The sequence below is a fragment of the Schistocerca americana genome, chromosome 9 (assembly GCF_021461395.2).
Source record: "Schistocerca americana isolate TAMUIC-IGC-003095 chromosome 9, iqSchAmer2.1, whole genome shotgun sequence".
In the NCBI taxonomy this organism is placed as follows: Eukaryota; Metazoa; Arthropoda; class Insecta; order Orthoptera; family Acrididae; genus Schistocerca; species Schistocerca americana.
This window is the reverse complement of record NC_060127.1, coordinates 96,198,609-96,226,462: the sequence shown is the minus strand read 5'-3', so window position 1 is coordinate 96,226,462 and position 27,854 is coordinate 96,198,609. Positions and strand designations below refer to the sequence as shown.

Sequence of the window (27,854 nt, the reverse complement as noted above, 5' to 3'; positions counted from 1 at the left end):
CAGCACGGACTGTCAGCTCGGAGACCATGGCTGCGGTTACCCTTGACGCTGAATCACAGACAGGAGCGCCAGCGATGGTGTACTCGACGACGAACCTGGGTGCACGAATGGCAAAACGTCATTTTTCCGGATGAATCCACGTTCTGTTTACAGCATCATGATGGTCGCATTCGTGTTTGGCGACATCGCGGTGAACGCACATTGGAAGCGTGTATTCGTCATCGCCATACTGGCGTATCACCCGGCGTATCACCCGGCGTGATGGTATGGGGTGTCATTGGTTACACGTGTCGGTCACCTCTTGTTCGCATTGACGGCACTTCGAACAGTGGACACTACATTTCAGATGTGTTACGACCCGTGCCTCCACCCTTCGTTCGATCCCTGCGAATCCCTACATTTCACTAGGATAATGCATGACCGCATGTTGCAGGTCCTGTACGGGCCTATCTGGATACAGAAAATGTTCGACTGCTGCCCTGGCCAGCACATTCTCCAGATCTCTCACCAACTGAAAACGTCTGGTCAATGGTGGCCGGGCAACTGGCTCGTCATAATGCGTCAGTCACTACTCTTGATGAACTGTGGTATCGTGTTGAAGCTGCATGGGCAGCTGTACCTGTACACGCCATCCAAGCTCTGTTCGACTCAATGCCCAGGCGTATCAAGGCCGTTATTACGGCCAGAGGTGGTTGTTCTGGGTACAGATTTCTCATGATCTATGCACCCAAACTGCGTGAAAATGTAATCACATGTCAGTTCTAGTATAGTATATGTGTTGAATGAATACCCGTTTATTCACCTGCATTTCTTCTTGGTGTAGCAATTTTAATGGCTAGTAGTGTATAAACAATACAAAGTTTACTTATTTTAATGATGATGCAAACGTGTGCTGTATATATTGCTGTAATCATACAGAGAAATTCTGAGATCATGTTATAAACGATCATGGACGATGAAGAAGAGTGAATGAATGAATCTCAGGTAAGGGACCCAGGTCCGGAAATAACAGAGTCGAAAGTTAAAAGGGAAAATCTTTCTTGTGACAGTGAACCTGTTCCACTGTAAGCTCTTTGCTTTCCGTACTTTTGAAGGAGGTAATATGGACCAAAACAAGAAAAAATTGTGTGGTAAACATACTTTAAGAGCTGTGAGCAGTTGTTCAGTAGATGAAACGTGTTTCACAGTAGCGAAGATAAACATTTGCTCATAACTCTTATGGGAGAGATTTTAGACCCAATGTTTACTGGACATTCTTTCTTGTTTTGGTTCATACCAACTACTTCCCAAATATGAAAAACAAAAAGCTTGCAGTGGAAGACATCCGCTGTCAGAGATATTAGAACTACTTTCTCCTGTAACATTGGACTGCGTCTTTTCTAGACCAGGGCCCTTCACCTCAAATTGATACATTTACCCTTCTCCATGATTCCTGAAAGCTTGTAACATCATCGCAGGATCGCCCGGTATATTTACTAGTGACACGCTTAGACTTTGCACGGGTAGCACTTCGCAGTTCAACATCGTGACCGGCGACACTGTCTTACGTTGTCGCTCCATGTTGCGTATGTTGATCTTGGACCACTCTCTGTTTCTATTTCTCCACAGTTCAGTACGCCTCCTTCCCATTTTCATGCTTAATCTGTGTTCAGTTTTTGATGGGCTGTCCAAAGGACCACCTGATCACTAAATGTGTGTGGGGTGCGATGGGAGTTTCCCTTGTAAGTATCTGTGGCCGGGTGAATTGTCCGGAGCAGCGTTTGCACACCACTGCGTAGGCGTATAATTACGATTTAGAGAAAGCGTTAGACAGCTGAGTATTAACTCCAAATTCTATCACAACTTCAACGATTTTAGCAGCGTGCTGCAGGAAAGTTCTCAGGAACCGCGACTTAATTGACGAACGTCATTATAGTACAACCACTGTGCGGGAAATGTTTATAAATTGTATACGCAAACCATCCTCGCGAAAAAGTCTATTATTGAATACAGTATCAAAATCCCCGCAGTAGTTCCTGAGATTAGCCTTCACATCCAGACAGAAAAACGGGGTGATAGACCTGAATTTGTCATACGTAATGATGCTGTGTGTTCGTTAGATGTTCCGGAAGTGACCATTGATTCAAAATTTGCTTCTCGTGACGAAGCAATAGACTAGCTTACCATTGAATGAAAGATTCTAAGAAGGACTGGTTTCACACATTACAAAGTTTTTGGTGGATGTGGAACTAAGTAATCCTACTAAAGAGATAGTGATCCAGAGTATGGTTCAAATGGTTCTAAACACAATGGGACTTAGCATTTGACGTCATCAGTCCCATAGACTTAGAACTACTTAACCCTAACTAACCTAAGGACATCACACAGATCCATGCAAGAGGCAGGATTCGAACCTGCGACCGTAGCAGCAGCGCGGTTCCGGACTGAAGCGCCTAGAACCGCTCGGCCACACCGGCCTGTGTCATAGTAACATTTAGTTAAGTGTGTGTGTACAAGTCAAGGTATCACTAAAGATTTAATGCTGCTATCACTTTACGTTTTCCTCGCACATGGTTTACTTCACGTTCACCCCCCCCCCCCTCCCCTCTCCCCCGCAGCGTATTTTACAGTATTTTACAGCGCTTTACAGTGAGTATTATATAAAGTGGAAGTCTGTAGATGAAAAAGTCCTAGACGCTAACATTTTAACTACACTTGTCCTTCGTCTTTTGAAGTACTACCGCGCGCTATGGGGTCATTATGAGGCGAGGCTCACGGACGACTTCGAAAAAGTGCAAAGGGCAGTTCGTTTTGCACTACAGCGAAATGGTTCGCGGATGTGAAATGCGAGTTAGGGTGACAGGCCTTAAAACACAAGCGTCTTTCGTTGCGGCGAGATCTCTTCACAAAATTTCGATCATTAGCTTCCTCTTCCAAGTAAGAATATATTTCATTGGCTCCCATCTACATAGAGATAAACTACCAGCGCAATAAAATAAATCAGAGATCGCACGGAAAAATTTAGGTGTTCATTGTTCCCAGCTGCTGTTCTTTAGTGGAACGGTAGGAAAACACTCCGGGAGTGGTTCGATGTACCCTCTGCCAGGCACTAAAGTGTGAATTACAGAGTATACACTAACTAGTATTCTGATTGTTAGTGAGTACATTCTTACAGCGTTGTAGCTTTTAAACGTGCAACTCATCGCGCTAAAATTCCAATCAGTAACGCAAGAGGTGATAGGCCAATGTCTATTAATACATCTTCTCGCCGCCATGCTAGCGCCAGAAAATTATGTCTTATTTCCTTTTTTATGCTGCTATCGCACGACTTCTGGCATTTCAGAGTATAAGGGGGTACTCATCTTTTAAATTGTTATTACTTGTTTACTCTACAAAACAGCAGCAGAACTCCGCTGTAAGCTTTGGCATGAGGTCAATGATAGTGTTATCGGCGCCAAGGCTGCTCCATAGAAGTTCTTACGTAAGGGAGCGTGCCTTCTTTACACGGTGGCGTCTCTTTGCTCAGCTTGAAACGTTGCCACTGTAGCAGCAGTACCGATTCTGCTAAATTATCGTTTACAGTAATATCCGAGAATTCTTCGATGATATTGTTCAAACTTGTAAAGCGAGGAAAGGAAAACGTCGTCAGTTCTCCACACACCAGAGTTACCTAGTAAGTCTACGCCATCACTGTGAAGTGAGCTACAGACGGAAGGTGTGACGTTCGGCTCTTTACAAGAGCCTTGTTCTCACACCGTATTACGTGGCTGCATGTGGTACACCATTTCTTGTAGAGACGTTGGACACGCCGCATTGATGTGCCAAGAAATTAGACAAGATTCTCGTCCTGACTGAATGCTTCAGGCGACCAACAGCGAATGTCATTAGTTTCCTAGCCACGCCCAGAATAGAGGCGGTGTACCGAATCCGTCTACATAATGAGTATGATGGGGTGCCCAAAAAAAAAGCGAAATTATTTTCAAATTGTTTACAAAACAACCTTACCCCCTTCAAAATACTCTCCATTACAACCAACACATTGTCCCAACCGTGCTTCCACTGTTCGAAACATTTTTTACGGTCATCTTTAGAAATTGTTGACAGTTCCTCTCTCGTTTTTTTCTTGCCTTCTTCAGTGCTGTCAAATCTGTGTTCTTTCATTCCCCTTTTCATGTGTGGAAATAAGGAAAAGTCGCACGGAGCCAGGTCAGGCGAGTAAGGTGCGTGGGGCAGCAGAATTATGCCATTTTTAGCCAAAAACTGCCTAACAGAGATAGCTGTGTGTGTGCAGGTGCGTTGTCGTGGTGGAAGAACCAGCCTCCCGTCTGTCACAAATCGGGTCTTTTTAGACGAACACTGTCACGCAACCATCTTAAAACTTCCAAATAAAAGCTTTGATTGACTGTCTGGCCTGGGGGAACAAACTCTGAATGAGCTACGCCCTTGGCATCAAAAAAGCAAATCAGCATTCTTTTGATATTTGATCTGACTTAATGAAATTTTTTTGGACGCGGTGACCATCACGTCTTCCATTGATTTGACTATATCTTTGTTTCTGGGTCATAACCATAGCAACATGGCTCATCATTAGTAATGACCTTTGACAGAAAATCTGGTTCAGTTTCAAAATAGTTCGAATAGCTCTAAGCACTAGGGGACTTAACATCTGAGGTCATCAGTCCCCTATAAGTTAGAACTACTTAAACCTAACTAACCTAAGGACATCACACACATCCATGTCCGAGGCAGGATTCGAACCAGCTACCGTAGCAGCTGCGCGGTTCCGGACTGAAGCGCCTAGAACCGCTCGGTCACAGCGGCCGGCGGTTCAGTTTCAAGCTGTTGTTTCAAAGCATGACATGTTACAACTCTACGTTCCTTTTGATTGCCAGTTAGAACCCAAAGAACAAACTTGGCAGCAGCCCTTTTCAGTCCCAAATCTCCCGTTAAAATTCGCTGAACTGAGCTCCAAGGTAACCCACTAATCTTTGACAGTTGGTCGATTGTCTGTCGACGGCCTGTGAGCACAAGCTCTCGATTTTTTTCAATATTTTCTTCGATTCCGACAGTTGATGGGCGTCCAGAACGAAGTATGCCAGCAGTACATGTTGCCATTTTTAAATCGACCAAACCACTCGTACAACTGAGTTTTTCCCATAGAGTCATCTTCGTAAGCTCTGTTTCCGACATTAAAACAGTTTCAGCGGTATTTTTACCTAGCAGGAAACAAAATGTCACAGCTCCACTTTGTTCTCTTGCCATAATAAGAAATGAAAAAGAAGAAATCAGCGCCAGTAAAACAACCACTGCAGACGAACAGAACACGCCAGATCAGCAACACAGGCGGCAGAGAACTGTCAATGCGTTTCGCGGTACACACCTAGCGGCAGAAATGCAAACTACACAAGCCCCGCCCACCGCAATGTTATTCCGTTTTTTTGTGTGTGTTTTTTATCCCGTCGTAAATTCTGCGTGAAAGTGCAACAAAATAGTCTAAATGTTCGTGGAGCGTAAATCTGAGACGGGACATGGGAACCAGCCTGGTGTTCACCTAGTGGGGTGTGGGAAGCGGCCTAAAAGCCTCACCCGGACTGGCTGACACATCGACCCACTATCGTTAATCCGCTGCACAGATTCGATCCGTGGCCGGTACGTTTCCTCGCCCTGGAAACGGTCGGTTTAACACGTGCGGCTATCTGAGCGCGTTGGGCACGATATCTGTATGGTACGGGAGATGGCACTCAGTTCTAAACAATGAAAAGTGTGAGGTCATCTACATGATTATTAGTAACATGGCTGCAAATGAGAGATCTCAATTCAATTTTAATGAAGTAGTCCGCCTCCGTAGCTGGGCGGTAACGTGCTCGCCTCCTACGCAAGCGGGCCCGGGTTCGATTCCCGGCTGGGTTGGGCATTTTCTCCGCTCAGGGACTGGGTGTTGTGCTGTCCCCGTCATCATTTCATGCCCATCACCGGCGCGCAAGTCGCTCAGTGTGGCGTCGAACGAAATAAGACTTGCACTTGGCGGCTGAACTTCCCCGCATAGGGGCCTCCCGGCCAACGAGGCCATACGCTCATTTCCATTTAATGAAGTAATCAATCTTGATCGCAAAATATTTTATACATGGTAACCAGCTTCAGTCTTTAAAGATATTCTTTTCAGGCCATTGAAGTGTCTCCTTTACCGATCTGCTCGGTCGCAGTCGACGATAGTGCCTTCTGGTACATGTTTGACTCAGCTCGCCATTTCCACAGATCGCTAAAGGAAAAAAATTTTGTATGTCCATCCTTTTACCAGAAGGTCTCGTCCCTGGGACGACGGCCGGTTACTATCGTGACAAATAAAAACACCTCCAGCCGTCCTTATGATTTTATTTTATTTTGTCGCGTTGAAACTGATAGCGACAAAATAAAATCATAAGGACGGCTGGAGGTGTTTTTATTTGTCACGTAAGGAGAGAATGGTCTTCGAAGACTGAAATCGGTTACTATGAATAAAATATTTTGCGATCAAGGCTGATACTGCGAACTATGGATGAAGGCCAACAGACAGATTCCATATTTCTAAATTTCCAAAAGGCGTTTGACACGGTGCTCCTGTGCGGGCTGTTAAAGAAGGTACGAACTCATAGAATAGGTTCACAGATATGTGAGTGGCTCGAAGACTTCTTAAGTAATAGAACCCAGTACGTTGTCCTCGACGGAGTGTTCATCAGAGACAAGGGTATCGTCAGGGGTGCCCCAGGGAAGTGCGACAGGACCACTGTTGTTATCTGTATACATAAATGATTTGTGTGACAGGGTGGTTGTTTGCTGATGATGCCGTGGTGTACGGTTAAGCGTCGAAGTTGAGTGACTGTGGAAAGATACATAACGACTTAGACAAAATTTCCAATTGGCTTCACGAATAGCAGCTAGCCCTAAATGTGGAAAAATGGAAGTCAATGCGGATGAGTAGGAAGATCAAACTCGCAATGTTGGGATATAGTATTACTAGTGTGATATAGTGAAGTCGTTTAAATATGTGGGAGTAACGTTGCAAAGCGATATGGGATGGAACGAGCATGTGAGTTCTGTGTCAAGGAAGGCGAATGGTCGACTTCGGTTTGTTGGGAGAATTTTAGGGGAGAGTGGTTCACGTGTAAAGGAGACAGCATATAGGACGCTGGTGCGACTTATGATCCGTACCTGGTCGGATCGAAGGAAGACATCGAAGCAATTCAGAGGCGACTTGTTATATTTGTTACCGGTAGGTTCGAACAACACGTAAATGCTTCGGGAACTCAACTGGGACTCCCTGTAGGGAAGGCAACTTTCTTTTCCAGAATACTCAAAAAATTTAGAGAACCGGTATTTGAAGCTGACTGCCGAACGATTTATAGACGCCAGCATACAGAAATTAGGGCTCATATGGTCGCATATAGACAGTCGTTTCTCGCTCGCTCTATTTGCGAGAGGAACAAGAAACGAAATGATGTAAACGTAGATGAAGATTGTTGTGTACATAGTTCCGCGTAGTCAGCGCGTACACAACTTTCCCACTAGAGCACGCCCCGCTAAGCACAACAGCGCAGGCGCAGCGCTCGTCCGTCTCCGCACTACGAGATGGCGCTGTCTTAGAGACGGACCAAATACTGCTTCCGCCGATCCGCGTATTAATATGTCACTCAGCCAATGAGATTGCTGCTAACGTAGAACCTTTTCTCCTCGAGGACCACACTCGCGCAGTGATACCTGAACGCGCGAGGTATTATAACGAGTGTACAGACCTCCGTTTAGTCAGTCTGCATTTGTCTGCACCAGTCTGCAGTCAAGTTTCACTCTGCGCCTAAAAAGATTATCATATTCCTGTACACAGCCATGAAGACAAATGTATAGACACTTTGCCAAGTATCAGAGATATGTGAGAATAAGATTAGCGTACCAAGACCAAAGGAACTTCAGATTTTCAATTGTAAATAGCATCCAGAACCAAGTTAAGTAATTTTATGCTTGTTATTATTTTAATAAATGTGTCTGAAAATGAATCAAGTTCTGTTTGAAGTTGGTCACCGTCAATCTGCTACTCTAAGCGTGCAAGTGGCATTTCTATCGTCTGACCTAACGGCAGAAGATAAACACGCCACGATAAGACCACGAGACATATTGCTGACAATCGCCTACTTCGTTAGAGCGACAAGTCAAATAATCTGATGGTGTGTGTACCGAAGGTCTTACAGTACGGACACCACAGATTTATAGACGTCAGCATACAGGACGAGAAATTAGGGCTCATACGGACGCATATAGATAGTCGTTTCTCGCTCGCTCTATTTGCGAGAGGAACAAGAAACGAAATGATGTAAACGTAGATGAAGATGTAGACAACTTTCTTAAAATATGATCCACTTGAGCAATAAAAAGAATACGTTAAATTTCGGCTACACGATAAATCACACATTTAAAGGTTATGGATTCAACTAAATAGCTAGAATCCACAAGATCCGTCACATAGGAAATGTTGTGGGGAAGGCGGACCAGAGACTATCTCTTACTGCCAGGACACTTAGATCATTCAACAATTCTACCAGACTGCCTACACTACGCGTGTCCGTTTCCTTGTGGACTACTACTGCCCGGTATAGGATCCTTACCAGTTAGTGTTGGCTGAGGACATCGAGAAAGTGCAAAGAAGGGCAGCTCGTTTTGTATTATCGCGAATAGGAGAGACTGACGGACAAGCGATTTATAGTGGCAACCAGCAAAACAAGGCCCTTTTTTTGCGACTACATCTTTTCACGACATTTAAAAAAATGGTTCAAAATGGCTCTGAGCACTATGGGACTTAACATCTGAGTTCATCAGTCCTACTTAAACGTAACTAACCTAACGACATCACACACATCCATGCCCGAGGCAGGATTCAAACCTGCGACAGTAGCAGCAGCGCGGTTCCGGACTGAAGCGCCTAGAACCGCTCGCCCACAACGGCCGGCTCACGACATTTCAATCACCAAGTTTCTCAACCGAATGCAACAACAGTTTGTTGATTCTCATATACGGGGAAAAGACCATAGTGATAACAAGAATTGAAAAAATGGTTCAAATGGCTCTGAGCACTATGGGACTCAACTGCTGTGGTCAGAAGTCCCCTAGAACTTAGAACTACTTAAACCTAACTAACCTAAGGACAGCACACAACACCCAGCCATCACGAGGCAGAGAAAATCCCTGACCCCGCCGGGAATCGAACCCGGGAACCCGGACGTGGGAAGCGAGAACGCTACCGCACGACCACGAGATGCGGGCAACAAGAATTGAAATCACAGCACGCGCGGAAATAAGCAGGTATCGGTTTTTGCCAAGTGCTATTCGAGAGTGAAATGGTTGAGGAATAGTCCGAAACTGGTTCGATTAACGCTCTGCCAAACACAAGTGTGAAGTGGAGAGTAATCATGCAGACGTAAGTGCTGTTGCGGAGCTCAGGTTCTGGAGCTACTGGCGGTTTTGGACACGTAGAGGAATTCGTGTGCTACGTAGCGGAAGTGGCAGAGCTCGGGTGAGCCGTCTGCTGCAGGCGATGTAGCAACGGAACTCTAGCAGGGCCGCTCTAACGTGTGAGGTGGTGCATTGTCACGCCGCGATGTCGTAACGGCAAGTAGCGGTCCACCCGCTACCAACAGTGTCTGGCCGAAATGAGGGCCATGCGTGAGGCCTTCAACGGATTCGACACTCAAATTCTATCAACCTACCAGATAAAAGAATCTTAAGAAGTTTACGATTCTGCTCATAGCTGTAGTTCATCAGTTGCAGACTATTTCCACAAAGATAAAAAGTCAGACGTCAACCTCTAATCGTCACGGCCCTCTTATAACCCAAAATCAATTCATTAATTTTGAAGTAAGTTTAAATCTGGGCAACCGGTCACAGTTTCACAGCACTCGGGACCCTGAGATAGTGACGCTCTGCAGAGAGAGGCAGTAATGGTAGAATTTAAAAAAAAAAAAACAGTTTTCGTAGTACTCATTTGTGATTGTTCTTTGTTGCTGTCGAAAACTATAGGTTCGTAATACATGTCCATGCTAAATTCCGAAATGCAACTTTATATACTGATCTAGGGAGTGCTCGATTTCATTTTATTACATGAGTATCTGTTGTCGAATAGATATGTTTCTATTATTTCACTTCGCGGTACTATTAAGTTCAACCTTCATGCTAACTCAACACATACATAAATCGTACTCCATACTCGTACTGAAGAAAATATTATTGTGTATCGATCTATTCATGCAAAATCATCTTTGGAGCATACATTACAAAAACAAAGAACAAATAATTGTTTATCATTGCCTATCTTTTTTATGTAATCTAAATTGGAACGATCACATAGATAATATTGTGGGTAGGGCAAACCAAAGACTGCGATTCATTGGAAGAATACTTAGAAGGTGCAACGGGTCTACTAAAGAGACTGCTTACACCACGCTTGTCCGCCCTATTCTGGAGTATTGCAGTGCGGTGTGGGATCCGCATCAGGTAGGACTGACGGATGACATCGAAAAAGTTCAAAGAAGGGCAGCTCGTTTTGTACTATCGGGAAATAGGGAAGATAGCGGAACAGACACGATACGTGATTTGTAGTGGCAATCATTAAAACAAAGGCGTTCTTCGTTGCGATGAGATCTTCTCGTGAAAGCCGAGCGGTCCTAGCCGCTACAGTCCGGAATCCTGCCTCGGGGATGGGTGTGTGTGATGTCCTTAGGTTAATTAGGTTTAAGTAGTTCTAAGTTCTACGGGTCTGATCATCTCAGAAGTCCCATAGTGCTCAGAGCCATTTGAACCATTTTCTCGTGAAATTTCAATCACCAGTTTTCTCCTCCATTTGCGAAAACATTCTGTTGGCGCTCACCTACATAGGGAGAAATGATCATCACGATAAAATAAGAGAAATCAGGGCTGGCACAGAAAAAATTAATGCTCGTTTTTCCCGCGCGCTGTTCGTGTTTGGAACAGTGGAGAGACAGCTTGAAGGTGGTTCATTGAACCCTCTGCCAGGCACTTTATTGTGAATAGCAGAGTAATCACGTAGATGTAGAAGTCCATAATAATCATAGTAAGTACATATAGTGTTTATATAAGTTGACGTTTATAGATTTTCGTATAGCTGTTTCGTCGTAGAATTCTGGGATTTGAATCTTTAAGGTGGGAATCAGTCATTTCATATTATTCAAGATCTATTGATGCATTTGCCTCACCATAATCAGTTTTATTACGTCTTGTTGACGTAGAACCATAAAATTTGGCAAGAAGCAAGGTTTCACAATATATGTAAAGAAAAATATCCGAAAAATATCCGTTCGTGATAATAATACGCGAAAAAAATATTTCCTAGTCATTTGGTGTCCGACTGTTTGTCTGTCTCATCTGTAAAGGTCACTTTTTCTCAGAACCAGGTGGGCGTAAATTGAATTCGTCTCACATACCAAGATATATGGCCCCTTGGCCATGTAGAAAACTTAAGCTTCTCAGTCAATACAATCAAAAGAAACGCTCATTTGTGTCATATACTTTGACACTCGCAAACTCATTCATGAAAACCTGTAGAATCATGACATTTGGCAAGACGAATGGCTACATAGTACAAGTTAAGGGGAGAAACCGAAATTGTTGATTCGTAATCATACCGCAAAAAATTCTTTTGGCATTTGTCATTCGATTGTGTAGTCGTCCGTCCGTGAGATAAGATGCCGTTTTCTGCGAAACGGGACGGCGTATCGAGGTAAAATTTATATTGTCTACCAAGGCCCCTTGGCGGTGCAAAAATATTAAGCTTCTAAGTCAGTGCAGAAAAAGATATGGTCATTTATGTCATATGTTTTGATACTGCAAAATCACTTAGTAAAAACTATGGGATACTTCTCGTTGACCTAGAACCATGAAACTTGACAAGAAGCAAGGTATCACAGTGCAAGGAAAGGAAAAATTTAGTAAATCGTTGATTTTTAATTAGATCACGCGAAAAAAGTGTTTCATTCATCTTTAATTATCTGACATCAAACATAATTTTAAAGCATTCGCACCACCGATATCTTGCTCTATCATTGTCGATAACAGGCAAAGATCGTGCAGATTATGGACTCCTAGAATGGATGAAGTGTCTGTATACATAATTAAGTTGCACGAAACCCCCAGAGCTAAGTCCTACTATACTCTGGCCAGTTTTTTCCCCATCTGTCTACTTTTTATTTGTGTGCCGCTTATAGACAACAGATAAGTGAACGCAGGATAGAAATTCAATTAAAATCATAGTCTTATCGATGTATCGCTATGCATTACATAGCTATAGCCTCCTGCAATCGCGTATTCATTTTCAGTTCCCTTCGTCTCGGGTGGCCTTTATGCAGTCAGTGTCGTGTTGTGGGAATGGTATGGCGCTTCTCCAATTTCATTTCGAGAGATCCAACAATACGTGTACATAGGCTACTATTACATCTACATTTACATGGATACTCTGCAAATCACATTCAAGTGCCTGGCAGAGGCTTCATCGAACCACCTTCACAATTCTCTATTATTCCAATCTCGTATAACGCGCGGAAAGAATGAATACCTATATCTTTCCGTACGAGGTCTGATTTCCCTTATTTTATCTTGGTGATCGTTCCTCCCTAAGTAGGCCGGTGTCAACAAAATATTTTGCATTCGGAGGAGAAAGTGTGTAATTGGAATTTCGTGAGAAAAACGCCTTTCTTTTAATGATATCCAGCCCAAATCCTGTATCATTTCTGTGACACTCTCTTGGAAATTTCGCGATAATACAAAACGTACTGCCCTTCTTTGAACTTTTTCTATGTACTCCGTCAGTCCTATCTGGTAAGGACCCCACACCGCGCAGCAGTATTCTAAAAGAGGACGGACAAGCGTAGTGTAGGCAGTCTCCTTAGTAGGTCTGTTATATTTTCTAAGTGTCCTGCCAGTAAAACGCAGTCTTTGGTTAGCCTTCTCCACAACATTTTCTATGTGTTCTTTCCAATTTAAGTTGTTCGTAATTGTAATACCTAGGTTTTTAGTTTAATTTACGGCTTTTAGATTAGACTGATTTATCGTGTAACCGAAGTTTAACGAGTTCCTTTTAGCACTCATGTGAATGACCTCACACTTTTCATTATTTAGGGTCAACTGCCACTTTTCGCACCATTCAGATATGTTTTCTAAATCGTTTTGCAGTTTGTTTTGGTTTTATGATGACTTTATTAGTCGATAAACGACATCGCCATCTGCAAACAACCGAAGACGGCTGCTCAGATTGTCTCCAAAATCGTCAATATAGATAAGGAACACCAAAGGGCCTATAACACTACCTTGGAGAATGCCAGAAATCACTTCTATTTTACTCGATGACTTTCCGTCAATTACTACGAACTGTGACCTCTCTGACAGGAAATCACAAATTCAGTCACATAACTGAGACGATATTCCGTAAGCACGCAATTTCACTACGCGCCGCTTGTGTGGTACAGTGTCAAAAGCCTTCCGGAAATCCAGAAATACGAATCAATCTGAAATCCCTTGTCAAAAGCACTCAACACTTCATGTGAATAAAGAGATAGTTGTGTTTCACAAGAATGATGTTTTCTAAACCCATGTTGACTAGGTGTCAGTAGACCGTTTCCTTCGAGGTAATTCATAATGTTCGAACAAAATATATGTTCTAAAATCCTGCTGCATATCGACGTTAACGATATGAGCCTGTAAATTATTGGATTACTCCCACTACCTTTCTTGAATATTGATGTGACCTGTGCAACTTTCCAGTCTTTGGGTACGGATCTTTCGTCGAGCGAAAGGTTGTATATGATTGCTAAGTATGGAGCTAATGCATCAGCATACTCCGAAAGGAACCTAATTGGTATACAGTCTGGACCAGAAGACTTGCTTTTATTAAGTGATTTAAGTTGCTTCACTACTCCGAGGACATTTACTTCTACGTTACTCATGTTGGCAGCTGTTCTCGATTCGAATTCTGGAATATTTACTCCGTCTTCTTTTGTGAAGGCATTTCGGAAGGCTGTGTTTAGTAACTCTGCTTTGGCAGCACTGTCTTCGATAGTATCTCCATTGCTATCATGCAGAGAAGGCATTGATTGTTTCTTGCCGCTAACATACTTCACATACGACCAGAATCTCTTTGGATTTTCTGCCAGGTTTCGAGACAAAGTTTCGTTGTGGAAACTGTTATAGGCATCTCGCTTTGAAGTACGCGCTAAATTTCGAGCTTGTGTAAAAGATCGCCAATCTTGGGGATTTTGAGTCTGTTTAAATTTGGCAATACCAAGGCGTAGACGACGATACTGCCAATTCCTCCCCCCTCCCTCCGCCCCCACTCCTGCCGTTGGGGAGGAATTTCTGTACATCTTGCGTCTGCGTGTAATGTAATCGCATGGTCAAATGTGACATCGTGGGACAAAACTTTTAGGCGTCGTGTATCTGAGGTGGGACGTAGGCACCAGCCATGCATTTGCCAAGGTGGATGTGGAAAACTGCCTAAAAACCACACCTCTTTGTCTCCCTCTTTAACGTGCACGGCTGTCCTGGTGGGTACATTTATAATTGCCCTGAATAGTATATTTTGACCCAGGAGTACGGGGAAATCTCGGATATATATTGGCCACGACATCTTGGTAGATGATTGTTGCAGTGTCTGTGTCTTTATGGGTTGCATTTTTTCATATGATTTGTCAAGCCAATGGCAGCACGGCATCTCTTGCCGGAATTGTCACAATTGTATCTGATTGCTGAGGCAGGAGCAGTGGTAGCATTGCTAAGCTTTTCCTGCCTCAATCTGTCTAACAAGCCTTCATCATGCTTCGACATTCCAGATGATATATCATCTCGCCACTCTGGTCTCATGCTAGCCCGTGCCTCCCATCTGCTTGTGTCGATTCCAAAGCTCTCCATATCTCGTTTACAGGAGTCCTTGAACCTCAATACAGGACGTCCTACAGGTCTTTTAGGTATAGAGATCTCTCCAAGCATCACCTCACGTAGTAATCTGTCAGGATCCGTACGGTGGACGTGTCCCAGCCAGCGGAGTCGTCTCTGCTTCAAGATAGCTGAAATACTGGTGCAGTTCGTTTCAGATAGCACTGCTTCGTTGGTCACTCGGTCCTTCCACGTTACTCCGAGGATGGATCTCAGGCACCGCACGTGGAAAGCATTAAGGCGACGTTCTTGTTTGGCATAGGTAGTGCATGTTTCCGGTGCATACAAAAGGATGCTAAGGACGCAAGTTTGATATACAAGAATTTTGGTGGTCAAAGAGAGTTTGTTGTTTTTCCAAACACGTGTAGAGAGCTTGCCAAAAGTTGTCGCAGCTCTTCCAATGCGAGCATCAATTTCCTTGTCAACAGGCACGTTTGATTCTATAGTAGATCCAAGATAGCAGAAGTTAACTACGACTTGCAGAGTAGTGCCATCTAGTGTGATATTCGGCTTTGTGTTAGCACCCTGAACCATAATCTCTTACTGCTGTTTGCACGCATCGAGAATAGGTGGCATGCGTGACTAAACCTTGATACTAGCTCGTGCAGCTCTTCTGCGGAGTTCGCAAACAATTGCAGCATCATCAGCACACAGGAGTTCACGAGGGACTATCTCGTAGCGCTTTGTCTTACTCTTCGGAAGACTGACATTGAAAAGCCTTCCATATTTCCTAGTATGCAGATGTACTCCAACATTGCAATTCTCGAAAGCCACTTAGAGCAGACCCGAGAGGAAAATTCCAAAAAGTGTAGGTGCCAACACACAGCCTTGCCTTACGCCACAGTTAATACTGAATGGTTTAGATGTACTGCCATCAAAGATTACAGAGCCACGCATATTGTCATGAAAAGATCTTATTAAAGACAGCAAAGTTGGGGGACATCTAATGTTTTCCAATATGCTGTAGAGTCCCTCCCTACTGACGGTGTGAAAGGCTTTGTTGAGGTCAACAAAAGCCACATATAATGGACTTCTGTGTTCGCGGCACTTCTCTTGTAGGCGGCGCAAGGTGAATATAATGTAACTTGTGGATCTGCCAGTTCGAAATCCACACTGTGACTCAGGGTAGATCAGAGCAACCAAGGTTTCCAGTCCCTTCAGGATTATCCTTGCATACGCCTTTCCAGCAATGCTCAAGAGAGATATATTCCTCTATAGTTGTTACAATTGCCTCTGTCACCTTTTCCCTTATAGATTATTACTATATTTGCATCTCGCATGTCTTGAGGTACTGTGCCTTCTTCCCAGCACTGCAATAGGATTTGATACAATATTGGCAAAACGCAGTCAAGTTTGATGATTTCTGCTGGTAAGTTATCACGGCCTGTACTCTTGGCTAGCTTTAGACTTTTAAGTGCGAGTTTTAATTCGTCAACAGTGGGAGGATCATCAAGCTCAGACATAACTGGGTAAGTTGGTAAAGTACCCAAAGCTTCTGAAGAAGTGTTGACCTCTTCTGAGCATAGTTTAGCATAGTGCTGCACCCATCTATCTAGCTGCTGGTTTTAATTGTTGATTGGGTCTCAATTTAGATCTTTTATTGCAGCGAACTTCCTGCTTGTTGCTCCATTGGCCTTTTTGATGCCTTGATACATGCCACTATAGTCTCCTTTGTCTCGGCAGATCTGAATAGTTTTACAAAGGTTGGTCCAGTATCTATTTGCGCAATGGCGAGAAACTCGTTGCAGATCTGCTTTGCAGGCCTTGTATTCAGCTATTGCTCGTTGGTCTTTGGGATTATTCATAACCTATATATGAGCATTACGTTTCTTGTTTATATAAAGACGCAACTCACTTTCACATTCAGTAAACCAGTCACTTTGAGTCCTACCCTGCATCCCAAATGTTCCGATAGCTGTCTGCATAATATTTTCTTTAGCTAGATGCCACATATTTTCGGCGCTCTGTGCAGTTATAAATTGCTCAGGATTCAGTTTCATCTGAAATCTCGGATACACTGTGGATTTCATTGTGACCTCGCGTCTAGGAGGGCTGAGTAGCTGAATTGCACTTCGCGTCAGCTGAGAGAGAAAATCGGGAAGAGCGGGAGAAAGTGGTAGGCGAGAAAAGCGCGTTGCTAACAGCTGGCTTCCCGCCGCCGCAAGGGCACCCTTTGTGCTCGGCGGCTAGGCGTTAAGAGAGCTCCAATTCCCGCCGGTGTTCGTGCATGTCTTCTGCCTTCCCTCCGCCGTTTTTGTGCGCCGTGGCCCCTCGGCGTTTCATTCGGAGCCCCTCGGGCGCCCGGCAGCCCCTCTGCGCATGCGCCGTCGTCCATCAATTGTCAGGCGCTCCCCCTCTGCGCGCTTCATTAGGTCATTCCTTTCAGTCGCGCCGCGGCGACCGGCGAGTGAGGTTGTGTTCGAAGGGTCGGGGGAGTGCAAACCGCCACGCGTCTCCGTCGTCCTGGTGACCGACACCGCGACGCCATGGAAGCGTAGCATCTGCAGCCGCCGCCTCCGTCGCACCTATCACCTCGTGAGTGTTCACCCACAGTGCAGAACATCCTCTCGCAACTGTTGAAGATGCGACAGATGTTGTAGCATATGCTTGCTATGTTGTTCAACCGTGGGATGCGATATTGGAGGCTGCGTCGTGTCTGATAACGCCGGATTACGCCATATTGATGTTTTTAGGATTGCTAGTGAGTCAAGGTGTTACATTGTTGTGATAAACTGATAGTCTTAGAGATAAATGCAAATGCTGCCTAAGAGCGGGTTTGATTCGGTTAATGTATGTCAAATATTGGTGAGTGTGTGGTGATATGCCCACCTCATCCTGACATGGCGAAGATAACAAATGTGGCTACGAAGTAAACATCGTGGTGACTGACATCTGTAGCGGAACCCGATGTCTAGGTTCAGTCCATATTCAGTGCACTTCTTCTTATGAATAACGAAAATTGATAGGTAAATTGTAAATTGCTGCGTTATATAAATCCACTAAGACTATTTCTCGAATTTTTTCGCTCATTTGCGTTAACAATAATGAGAAGTTTTAAAGGTATTTGTTGATTTTTCAAACCATTTCCTGAGATTTGTTTTAAGAATAGCCCTCATTTGATGAAATAATTTCATTAATACACTGTGAAATTATTCCATTAACATGAGAATGACTCAGGTAAGGGTTTGAAAATGAGCCGACACGTATGAAACTAGTCGCTATGAACTCGACTGTAAATTTATAAGACAGGAAGTTCCCGTTCTGGGAACGCGATGTTGGAATCGACATGAAGAATACGTTTGTAGAGATTATGTACGTAAATTATGAATTTCGTAACTCTTAGGCTTGAATGTGGAAGCATTATGGTGTCCATCGCCAACGTCGGGGACTTGGACGAAATATGCATATTGCTGCGTTCGTATTGAATGCATCTTTTTATATCCATTGCGCATACGTTTTTATAATTTGTTCTCATTTCACCCCCCCCCCCCCCCCCTTTCCCAATATTTCGCGCGATTATCACGTATACTTTTTGTCGAAAATCATTACTGTTTCGCTGCATGGTTGCTTATAGAAACGCTGTGCTGTCATGCTCTTTTTATAATACAACACGCAATCTTTTTGACGAATTTTACTGTTACGTGAGAGAGAGAACAAATGGGAGAAGAAGAGTAAGCTGGAAACAATACAGTCCTCAGAATTTGCATACCCATTTCTCGTCATTCAAACGCATAGCTACGTTTTCCGCTTCTGTCCAAGTAGTTCTCAGAATTTGCATACCCATTTCTCGTCATTCAAACGCATAGCTACGTTTTCCGCTTCTGTCCAAGTAGTTCTCAGGATTATACAATCAGTCCGTCTGTTTTTCCTTGTTTTATTGTTAGAATTAAGCCTATAGCCCGTTTATATACAGGAAATTTTCCGATAACTGTCGCAGTATTGATACGATTTTCTTGCAGCTTTTTCACACTAACTGAAGACATTAATATTGAGTTGGGGTGGGCGGATGCGAAATCCTTCGGAGTGTATGGAGAATCACGATATTGCTATTTTGCTTCGACCTTAATGTCACTAACTTTTTTGTGGAATCTGGGATGACAGAATCATGTGCAAAGCAACATTATATCTTGATTATTTTGAAAGGGGATCGTTTGTTATGTTGGCGTGGCAAACGAATGTGTCATAACAGAAACAAGTTTTTGAAAAAGTATATGGTGACTGCTCGCTCTACCCAGCGTGTTCCATAGAGTCCATCACCAGGAGCGTGGAAGGAGTCAAGATATACGTTGGTAAAAGACTAGGAAATCATAGAAACCTAACCTCTATTAACAATAAAACATCATCGTATTGCTTAATGCTATTCATGCTTATGCCAGCTAATCGTAAATGAGTAAATTAACAAAAACCGTTCATTTTGTATAAAATGCTTTTGCCTCCTCATTTACACTTTGTGTGTGTGTGGGGGGGGGGGGGGGGGAGGGGGGTACCAACCTCTTCATGTCAGAGTGTAACTTGCAACCTTCATCCTCAATTATTTGTTGAATATATTCCAATCTCTGTCTTCCTCTACAATTTTTACCATCTACGGCTTCCTCTAGTACCAAGGAAGTTATTCCCTGGTGTCTTAACACGTGTCCTATCATGCTGGCCCTTTTTCAGTTCAATATTTTACACGTATTCGGTTCCACGCAGATTCTGCGGAGAACCTACGTTCTTCTCTTACCAGTCTTAATGATTTTCTGGATTTCAAACGCTTAGATTCTCTTTTCTTCTGATTTACCCACAATCAAAGATTCACTCCCATACGATGCAGCGCTATACCATACAGCTGTTGTTTACCTAACTTGATTACAGCATTCTTTTCCGAAGATAATATTTACCTATGTCGGTAATTACTGAGTTATATTTACAGTACATTATTATTTACCACCCGTAGCTTTACAACAAACACTGGTACTTAGCATGTAGCTAACAGAACATGCCAATCCTTGAGTCTAGATAATGAGATAACTTGTAGAAAGAGGGGCTAATGAGGTATAATAAATGGAAAAATACCGTCTGGAGAACAGTTTCTTTTACAACCGATAACCGGTTGTGGTCGAACCTGTAGGTCGTCAGGTCTGGCTACGCAAGGTGCAGTTTGTCAACAGCGGTATGAATTAGACAAACGTTTTTACGCGTTTTATCTCATTCATACCAGAGTTGACAAATGTGTCTTGCAGATCCAGATCTGAAGATGATTTGCAGGGCAGACCAAAAGCGGTAGACGGTTGTTAAAAAAAGTGGGCCAGACAGTGTTTTCCATTTATTATAACAGCTGATATCAAGGATCCTAAGACATGACGTAAATTATGTAATGAAATACGTGTTATTTTTTTCCAGATGAAATCAGAATTTCTGGCTTTCGTGTTGGTGGGAACTTACTGAGTAACTGCGACAATGTAGGACTACATTACTCCATTATGAACCCTTCTTCTTGATCTTTAATTGAATAAACAGCTGCTTCGGGTTTAATGCCGTAGAACATATTGTAAGACAACAGCGAGTGGAAACAAGCGACATAAGCCAGAGTCTTCTCTTTAGGTCAATACAAGGAAAGACGTGTCTACATCGATACGACTATTCAGCAGTTCATTCTTAAATGCTTGGCAGAGGGTTCATTGAACCATTTTTACTATATTCCTACCGTTCCACCTTCGAATAGCCCGTGGAAAAGACGAAAAACTAAATATTTCCGTGCGAGATCTGATTTTTCGCATTTTATTACGATGGCCATTTCTCCTTGTGTAGGTGGATGTCAACAACATATTTTCACACTCTGAGCATCCGCGACGGAACACTCTGGACGGAGCTTCTTGATTGGTTTATCTGTGTGATGACTCCATTTTGTGTTATCCAGTTGGACGCCAGTTTAGGTTGATGATATTCTTCACTTGTAATACGGAGCCTTTAGTCAGAATATATCGTTTTCTTCTTTTAGTCCAATGCCTATCGGAGCTCCAAAACTTTATTCAAGGGCTATATTGACTTTTTTTGTGAGCTGTATCCGCTTCAGTTTATCATCTGGCAGTAAATGAACGACGCTGTTATCGTTCAGACAAGATAAAGGAAACAGTATTATTAATGGTTTCCTTCATACGGCGAAAAAATGTTCAACTTCTGCGTTGGTAAAAGACTGCTGCATATTCGCTTGCACTTCAAATAATGCAACATTTTTATGGCTTTACTACAGTATTCAGAGTAGTGCCAGTTAAAAATCAGGTTTACCTTCTTGAGTGTACTGCGGCTGATTTGAAATGCTTATTACTGAAAAGCGTGCCAAATCGTATGCAATGTAAAAATAATTGTTAACTATCATTACTATGAATTCTTTTATTTTATCTGTTTAAGTAAACGATAGTAATATGAGAATTGTTTCTTTAATACACCCTAGATTCACAAATTTGTCATTTGGGTAGCGAAGTACAGCCTTAACCATTTTGCAATTTCCGAAGTTTAAGTGCAAATGTGGAAGGTTTTCATCAGTAAATAAGATGAACGTGTCGTGGTGAAATGGAGGAAACCGTCAATCGTCATTAATTTCGGCAGTGGCTATTCGCGTAAAACTAAGAACCACGTTGGTGCCTTACTGCTAGGTGATAACGTGATGCAGCTGTAACATCCCGAAAAATGTCGCATTGGACTAAACTACTACACTGAACACGATGGATTACTAGCACAAATATTCATGATGCAAAATTTGACGACGAGTGCATTTTCTTATTGTGTAATGATGTGAAACCTGGCTATCCTGATAAAAAATTCTGTAGCGTAGCTTGAGGTGTAGGTTAGTTTGGAAGCCAACGAATGTGGTTAGGAAACGTAGGTTGTGATAAGACTAATTTATAGCATAACCCGAGGTCTCCGTTCGCTCCACAAATAACTAAGGCTTATTAGTAAGACAAGAGAAGCTGTAATACACAATAGTCAAATCTCCGACTTTAACTGTTATATTAGTACATACATGCTACGTCAATTACGCGACACTTGGCCATATATTCTGCATCGCTGTCTAGGCAGATATTGTTAATTCTGGAATTTTTATCTGACCGTAACTCGCATGAATTCGTTCAATGAAAGGGAAAATCGACTTGCGCTACAGTGTTTAAGCGGGTGTATGCAACGCGTTGGTTAGTACACATTTTGGTTTGTAAACACATCCCGGCTTGTATGCATTGTCACAGTATTTTTCAAGTTAAGCTCTTTGGCCGAATATTATATGCCCTTCACATTTGTGAAAGCAAAATTATTTTCTTTTTCACGTTTGGGTCATAAAAAGTTGTGATAAACATATCGAACTGTTTACATTCTCCTATGCGCAATTACGTAATTTGTGATAGGTATCTATAGCGTGAAGTGTTAAGTTTGGACTGGTGATTCTAATATGAGGTGCATGTTTACACTGTTATTTCAAGAGCGGGCAAATGCCTTTCAAGGTTGGGGCGTAGCGGCGCTACACACACAGTACATGGTTTCGCTTTATGTTCACTGGAGGTACATCCATGAAGTACGAGTTCTGGTTCTCATTTTAGCGTGGAAAATGGTTACGGATAAATAAAAAAATTATTATTTACTTCATAAATGTTAATTAGTTACCTATTCAGATTATTTGTCTGACAATTCAAAGTTGTGTGGCCTCATGACCACCACAGAAACAAAACTTATCCGAATCTGCGGAAAAAATTAATATTTGGGTCAACATTTGTGAAACTCGAATTCATCTCTCTCAAACCCTACCTTAAGGGGAGAGAGGGAGAGTTTTAATTTTAGCGAATCAAAATTTGCGAAGTAAACAAGTTTTTTTATTTATCCGTAACCATTTTCCACGCAAAAACGATAACATGGATTTTCTTGACTTACAACGCCAACTACCAAGAATCAAAACAAATCCCATTGACCTTCGTTCCACTGCTGATTATTTTATTAATTTCTAACTCTGATTTTTCCCTGCAACTCTAAAGTGGAGCCAAATAACAGAAAGTATTGGCCTTTTTTTCTTTCCCTGTATGTATGAATCATGTGAGATATTCTGTTTTCTGGTAATTAATCTTCAATTCCCAGTTTCTATATTCCGTTGCAAATTGGTTACACATATAATTTGCATCCTCCCCGTCTTGTGCTATAACGTATCATCAGCAAATAGTAGGTGATGTAAATAAACTCCATCTTTAATTTCTAGCCCCAGTCCATTGCATTCACGAGACCATGTCTTAAGACTGATATCTATATAGATTTTTAATAATGTTGGTGACTGGGGCAGCCTTGTAACAGACCCTTGCTTGTTCTACATTTCTGTGAAATTGTACCACCAGTTTTCACTTGACATATGTTATCTTTATACATTCCTGTATTTTAATTGAGACACACTTCATGTTTGCCAAATGTATGCACTCCAACGTAGTTCTCTCGGGACAGTATCATATGCTTTTTCCTAAATCTATAAAAATTAATCCTATCTTTTTTTATTTTTCCCTATGTTTCTCTAAGATCTCTCGTAATGTGAAAATATGGACTACGCACGATTTACCAACTGTGAAGCCACATTGTTCTTCCTGGGTTTCAAAATTTATTTCCAGCTAATTTTTAAGTGTTTTCCCAAAAATTCTCAATAATCGAGAAGATAAATGTCGCAATAATTTTACACCGCACTGTCGAATGGTCACGTAACATTCAGCTTGAAAAATGATTTTGTTTGTGAGAGGAAACACTGGAAGTCGCATTAAAGACGTGATCAGCACTGTTTGTTTGGGTTGACTCATGCTACACATTGGAAAAACGAAATTGCATATACCTGCCGAAAAACTTGAGAAAATGCGCCTCGTTACAACCTGTATACAGGGCGATGTTGGTAAATGGAGACAAACTTCAGGAAACGCTTCCTGATAGGATAAGTAGCAAGAAAGATCACACGCATATATTCTGAGAATATTTAGTTCCATAGAAGATAACTCCTGCTGCTTTCAAGGTTTTTCTTTATTTGTTCACCGTGTATTGTATGGCAGAGTCCTACACTGGAGGACTTGGTCTCATGCTATTGATAATGCCATTATAACACTTGACTGTTGAGTTTTGTATTGGTTACGACGAAAAAGCGAATTAGGAGCCCTCGAAATGATTATTTCGCAGTAGATTATTCGTGATTTCGTCATAATCAATACAAAACTTAACAGTCAAGTATTATAGCAGCTTTATCAATAGCGTGAGACCCAACTTCCAGTGCAGGACTCTGCCATACTGTACATATGCATATATGCCCAGAAATGGGTTCCAAGGGACGTACACCGACGTGAAGGTGTAGGTAAAGGCTCTTTGACAGTGTATTTCTGAATGATAGAAAGCACACGTGATAACACACCTGGTAAGTGGGAATTTTGTGTCTGTGCTAGTGTTTTAGCTCCGCACTCTAAAGGACAGAAAACTCCTACTCGCCTGGTGTGTTCTTTCATACGTGCTTTGTCACTGAAATCTACTTTATCGAAGCTCGTTTATCTACATCTTCAGATGGATGTACCTTCCTTGGAACGCATTTCCGACCAGGACACCGTTTTGCCCTTGATTCTCTCGAGCACTGTTTCGTGCAGTTTGCTTCCATGTGATAAAATCACCCAGTGTATGCGGCTGAACGTATACTCCCTGAGAATTATTCTTCGAATGGTTGTATTTTGAAAACACTGTAATAGATCAGTTTTTCTTGAAATACTTAAGTTCCTCAACACAATATTCTTCACAAATGGATCCTGCTAAGAGAGAGAGAGAGAGAGAGAGAGAGAGAGAGAGAGAGAGAGAGAGAGAGAGAGAGAGAGAGTAGTGAGGATGAAATCTGAGACAGAATTCTTTGAAACTCTTTGGAAAATTAAAACTGTGTTCCGATTCGCGGACAATGCTATTAAACTACGGCCCGCCCTGTAAGGGCTGTATTTCCGCCAGTGCGATCCTCATGCGTTCTGAGCCTCGGAGAGGGTCTGCTGCATACCTTGCGGGATTAGCTTTCTTGGGAGAAAGGATATTGCGGAGAAAGTTACTTAGTTACATGATCCATACCTCATCTGACAATGTTGACTGGAATACTCTTTCAAATTCTGAAGGTGGCAGGGGTCATACGGGAAGCGAAAGGTTAGCTAGAATTTGTACAGAAACTAGATTGCAGTTATAAGAGTCGAGGGGCATGAAAGAGAAGCAGTGTTTGGAAAAGGAGTGAGAGAGTGTTGTAGGTTATCAGTATGTTGAGCAAGCAGTAAAGGAAACAAAAGAAAAATTTGGAGTAGGAATTAAAATCCACGGAGAAGAAGTAAAAACTTTGAGGTTCCCCGATGGCATCGTAATTCTCTCACAGACAGCAAAGGACCTGGAAGAGCAGTTCAACGAAATAAACAGTGTCTTGAAAGGGGGATATAAGATGAACATCAACAAAAGCAAAGCGAGGATAGTGCAATATAGTCGAATTAAATCGGGTGATGCTGCGGCAATTAGATTAGGAAATCAGACGCTTAAAGTAGTAAATGAGTTTTGCTATTTGGGAAGCAAAATAACTGATGATGGTCGAAGTAGAGAGGACATAAAATGTAGACTGGCTATAGCAAGGAAAGGAAAGCGTTTCTGAAGAAGAGATATTTGTTAACATCGAGTATAGTTTTAAATGTCAGGAATTATTTTCTGAAAGTATTTGTATGAAGTGTAGCCATGTATGGAAGTGAAATGTGGAAGATAAATTAGACACGACGAGAATAGAAGGTTTCGAAATGTGGTGCTACAGAAGAATGCTGAAGATTAGGTGGGTAGATCACGTAACTAATGACAAGGTGCTGAATACAATTGAGGAGAAGAGGAATTTGTCACAACTTCGCTAGAAGAAGGGATCGGTCGGTAGTACACATTCTTAGGCATCCAGGGGTTACCAATTTAGTATTGGAGGGCAGCGTGGAGGGTAAAAATCGTAGAGGGAGACCAAGAGATGAATACACTAAGCAGATTGAGGAGGAGATAGGTTCCAGAAGGTACTTGGAATTGAAGCTTGCACAGGATAAAGTAGCATGGAGAGCTGCATCAGACCAGTCTGGACTGAAGACCACAACGACGACGACCTCATGTGAAAGATTCTTTTGTCGAAATGATGCGGAATGAGTCAGTTTACTGGATATGTATACATCATTACTGTTAAAATTAATGAACGCACTAGCCCTACTCGTGCAATAACACTTAAATTATTCTTCTTTCAGTCAATAAAAATTGTCTGGGTTTGTGACTGCATTGTCAGTATGTTAAACTACCGACGTTTCGGTCACTGAAAAAGGTTACTTGCAACAGTGACCGAAACGTGGTGGTTTTACACTTCGTCAGTGGGTTCACAAACCCAGAAAGCCTGCTTTTTAATATTCTTTTTTCAGTTTTTAAAGAGAAATTCGTCAGTGGGATAGAAAAAGTTGTCCATGGGAACTAATAATTTTAAATTAGATTTAAAACTTGCTTTGTTACCTGTCAGACATATTATGTTATTGGGCAAATTATCTAAAATATTCGTCGGTGCATACTGAACTCCTCTTTGAGCCACTGACAGCTTTAGCAATGGGTAAAAAAGGTCATTTTCCGCTCGAATTGTGATGGATTATTAATAACGAATTTCATTACCGAATATGTTTATTGTGGCGGTGCAGTTAGAATGCCTAGTTCGTTGAAGAGTCAAAAAGACATGAGGCCCGTGGGTGAACACCACACGTTCGCCATTGTGAAATCAGTTCTTTGTATGTTATGAGTTACTCCGAAAAATTGTTCCGTGCGGCATAATTGACACTATGCAAAATATGTCAGGAGGTTGCTTGATTTGCTTCCAAGACTAGCAGTTATACGAAGAGCAAAAGTAGCTGAACTTAATTCTGTGAGAAGCTCAGTAATGTTTTTTCCAGTTAAAGTTTTCATCAGTATGTTGACCCAAAAATCTGGAGCGATGTACCCTACTTATGACTCCTGCTCATGTGCCATATAAATTTCTGGTATGTGTATTTGTGGAACAGAACAGAATGTATTTTTAACTCAACAAGAATGATGTAGTCACAGCCTAGGATTCCAGTCCCTATCCAACACACAGTTTTATTCTACCAGAAAGTTTCAAATCGCCGCGCACTCCACTGCAGAGTGAAAATTTTATTCCGGAAACAATGTCATATGCTGTGGCTAACCCATTTCTCCCCAATATCAAGAGTGATATTCCCGCAAGGTACGCAGCAAAACTTACCTTAGATTGGAACGTATGAGAAGAGCTACTGCCGGATGTAAAGCTTGAACCTGGTCATGAGTCATGCATGGATGGTTCGGTCAGTAGAGACTTTCTCCGCGAATGACAGAGGTTCCGGGTTCGATTCACGGCTGAGCAAACAGGCCAGGAAGTTTCAAAACCGCGCACAGTCCGTTACAGAAAGCTTCCTTACGATTCTTTAGCTGTTACCTTCATAAGGATTTCTCGTATATTCAGGCGCAGAGGTGTGTGTTCCCCTTCTGTCCAAGAATTTCGCAATATCATGTAATAAGTTCGTTTCCTCAGTTTCGTCATAAGAATAAAACGTCGGTCCATAGCCAGTTTCCTTACAGCAAGTTTTCCGAAATTTGTCGCTACATGGATGAAAAAGTCTCGTAACTCTCGTAGGATAACCGGGGAAATTGATTTAATGAAAGGGGGTAGCGGAAACCTAAAGTTCAAGAAAATTTCGTACTAAGAGTATCCATCAGGGTTGGTAGGCGTCCCCATTTAGGCCACTATCCTGCTGAAAACCGTACTGCAGATTAAACCTTGCGCGATGCATAAAAATCACTATATTGACGCTATTTCATACGAGGGTGAGTCAAATGAAAACCTTAAATATTTTTTAAAATATTATTTACTG

The 27,854-nt window shown here is 42.3% G+C and overlaps 1 protein-coding gene across 6 annotated transcripts in view; it reads left to right on the top strand.

The window, feature by feature from the left end:
* The window catches only part of LOC124551354 (echinoderm microtubule-associated protein-like 2), a 666,787-nt gene that overhangs the window by 322,107 nt on the left and 316,826 nt on the right, over window positions 1-27,854 (top strand). For 5 of the 6 annotated variants that reach the window (XM_047126388.1, XM_047126384.1, XM_047126387.1 and 2 more), the window contains exon 1: window positions 17,336-17,475. The exons of the other annotated variant lie outside the window; for it this stretch is intronic. The gene's annotated coding sequence lies outside the window, so the exon portion shown is untranslated. Of the gene's footprint in view, window positions 1-17,335; window positions 17,476-27,854 lie in introns of those variants that run through there. 6 annotated transcript variants of the gene reach the window in all.